Source organism: Callorhinus ursinus, unplaced genomic scaffold, assembly GCF_003265705.2.
Source record: "Callorhinus ursinus isolate GAN/ISIS: 27379988/994484 unplaced genomic scaffold, GSC_fseal_2.0 scaffold41, whole genome shotgun sequence".
NCBI lineage: Eukaryota > Metazoa > Chordata > Mammalia > Carnivora > Otariidae > Callorhinus > Callorhinus ursinus.
The window spans coordinates 2,250,069-2,253,146 of record NW_027397103.1 but is presented as its reverse complement, the minus strand read 5'-3'; the positions used below and the strand labels follow the sequence as shown (position 1 = coordinate 2,253,146).

The following is a 3,078-nucleotide window of genomic DNA, read 5'->3' as shown; positions in this document are numbered from 1 at the left end:
TTTATTTATTTGACACAGAGAGAGACACAGCGAGAGCGGGAACACAAGCAGGGGGAGTGGGAGAGGGAGAAGCAGGCTTCCCACAGAGCAGGGAGTCTGTTGTGGGGCTCTATCCCAGGACCCTGGGGTCATGACCTGAGCCGAAGGCAGATGCTTAACGACTGAGTCACCCAGGCGCCCCAATAAATAAAATATTTTAAAAAATAGTTGTAATGATAACAACAACGATAATAATAGGATCCAGAAGTTTTTGGATACCGACTCTGGGCCAGGCACTGTGCTAAGAGCTTTACCTCATTTCATCTCTCCAAAGCCCTATGATGCAGGCTTTATTATTATTATTATTATTATTATTATTATTATTATTCTGCAGATGAAGACCCTGAGGCTTAGAGAGACCAAATATGTTGCTCGTGTTGCAAGTCAGGAAGTAGCATCCTTAGTTTCCAATTTAACACTGTGGATACTGGAGACTCAACACTCTCCCATCCCCATTCCAGCAGAGTATAAACCTATGACCTCCATGTGGCTGTTTTGAGGCCAAACTCAAGTTGCTGTATCTGGAGAAGGTATTATAAGGCTGGCAGCCATTCATTCATTCAAGTATTCATTCAACAATCATGTATGATTGTTGTGTGTGCCAGGCTCTTATGTGCCAGGCTCAGACTGGCTAATGGGGGTTCACAAAGATGATGGTACCTGCCCTCAAGCATGCAATTGTTTATTGCATCATTCCTCTGATGCCCCTAATACCAGAATCACCGTGTGAGCAGTTACAACGCAGATTCTCAGGCCCTACTCCAGTCTCTGGAATCACTCTCTGAGTTTGGAGCCTGGGAACCTGCATCTTACAAGCTCCCCCAGGTAAGTCATAGGCACTGAGGTGTGGGAACCCCTGCGTGGAGGGAGGGGCGACCTAGATAAGCAAACAAACAATCATTGCACAGAGAAGTTTTCTATATGGATTGTGGGGGTTGCCAGGGAAGGCTTCTTGGAGGAGGTGACCTTTAAGATGAAATCTGAGGAGTGAGCAAGAGTGAACAAGGCAAGAGGAAGGAGGAACAGCAATGAAGAAGCCGGTCTCTGCCCTCAGGGAGGTCACAGCCAGGGAACTGGGAGAGAAAGGTACAACCTAGCAGAATGATGAGGCCAGGAGCCTGGGGGAAGAGGTGCCTGGCTTAGCCTGCGCTATCAGGAAGACTTTGCAGAGGAAGGGACTGCTTTCCAATACTTTCTCAGATAGAAGCATCTGCTTCATCCCATCTTGGGTGAAGAAAATGGGCGTGGAAGAGAATTCGGGCTGGCCGGGAGGTGTGGTCTCCCAGGACGTTAGAGGCTTCTCTTATCAGCCTAATGGTGGGCGGAAGCCGATCATCCTCTAATCTGGATGCTGTTTTCACCTCCATTGTCAATGCTAAGCCTTTGTTTGTTTGAACTAAGGCCTTCTATCTAGAGTCCTTAGCATACAGCAGCAAATGGTGACATTTGAATAAGTGGAGGAGAATTCCTTTGTAAAGGGCCCCGGAGAACACCTGCTCCTTGGATTCACTCTATTACAGAACAATTGCAGGATCTCTTCCCAGTTGGAATGACCCTCCCGGTAACTCCTGGAATGAACAATGGAATGACCCATTGATAACTCATACTGAGGTGGGTAGCAGGATTCTGGCCCTGGCTAGCCTGGATTCAAATCTGCCCTTGGCCACTTTCTAGTTACCTGTCCTTGGACACATGTTACTTGACTTTCCAATGCTTCAATTTCCTCCACTGGCAAAGGAGGCTAATAATAATACCTACAATCTCCAAAGAGGTTTGTTTGTTTGTTTTTCTTTTTTGTGTGTGTGGGTTTCTTTGGGTTTTGTTTTATTTTATTTTTTTTATTTTTTAAAGATTTTATTTATTTATTTGAGAGAGAGAGAGAGAGAAACAGCATGAGAGGGGAGAAGGTCAGAGGGAGAAACAGGCTCCCCGCTGAGCCGGGAGCCTGATGTGGGACTCGATCCCAGGACTCCGGGATCATGACCTGAGCTGAAGGCAGTCGCTTAACCAACTGAGCCACCCAGGTGCCCTGTTTTGCTTTGTTTTTAAAGAATAGGCTGAATTTGGGGGGCGGGGCTGCCGCTGACCATGGCGGGTGAGCTTGAGGGCTCTAAAGCTCTGAGCGGGCTGCTGAGCGGCCTGGCCCAGGAAGCTTTCCATGGGCGCCAGGGCATCACGGAGGAGCTGCTGCAGAGCCAGCTCTATCTGGAGGTGTCACTCGAGGAGTTCCGCCCCTTTCTGGCGAAGATGAGGGGGATTCTTAAGTCTATTGCATCTGCAGACATGGATTTCAACCAGCTGGAGGCATTCTTGACCGCTCAAACCAAAAAGCAAGGTGGGATCACATCTGACCAAGCTGCTGTCATTTCCAAATTCTGGAAGAGCCACAAGACAAAAATTCGAGAGAGCCTCATGAACCAGAGCCGCTGGGACAGTGGTCTTCGGGGCCTGAGTTGGAGAGTTGATGGCAAGTCGCAGTCAAGGCATTCCCCTCAAATTCACACCCCTGTTGCTATAATGGAGCTGGAAATAGGGAAAAGTGGACAGGAATCTGAATTTCTGTGTTTGGAATTTGATGAAGTCAAGGTCAATCAACTCCTAAAGAAGCTCTCAGAGGTGGAAGAAAGTATCAGCACACTGATGCAGCCAGCCTAGCTGAAGATGGAGTTGTTGAAGCAAAGGTGTTCATGATCCCTCCCCAGTGATCTGGGGCTTTTTGTTGTTGTTTTGTTGGTTTTTTTTAAAAATTTCCCCCCATTAGTATTAAATCCTCAAATTAAAAAAAAAAAAAGAATAGACTGAATTTTTCTATGAAATGCTTGGAAGAGTGCTTAGCACACAGTAGGACCACAGAAAATGTTGGGTGTTAGTATTCAGGTGCCAGGAACAGTGCAAAGTGTTGGGGATACAACAATAAAAGACAAATTAAATGCCTTCATAGAACGCACACTCTAGGGGCGCCTGGGTGGCTCAGTTGGTTAAGTGTCTGCCTTGGGCTCAGGTCATGATCCCAGGATCCTGGGATTGAGCCCCGAGCAG

At 47.3% G+C, this 3,078-nt stretch overlaps 1 pseudogene; it reads left to right on the top strand.

The window, feature by feature from the left end:
* Positions 1-2,119: 2,119 nt before the first annotated feature.
* Positions 2,120-2,744, top strand: LOC112837308 (COMM domain-containing protein 1 pseudogene; annotated as a pseudogene).
* The last annotated feature ends 334 nt before the right edge of the window (positions 2,745-3,078 follow it).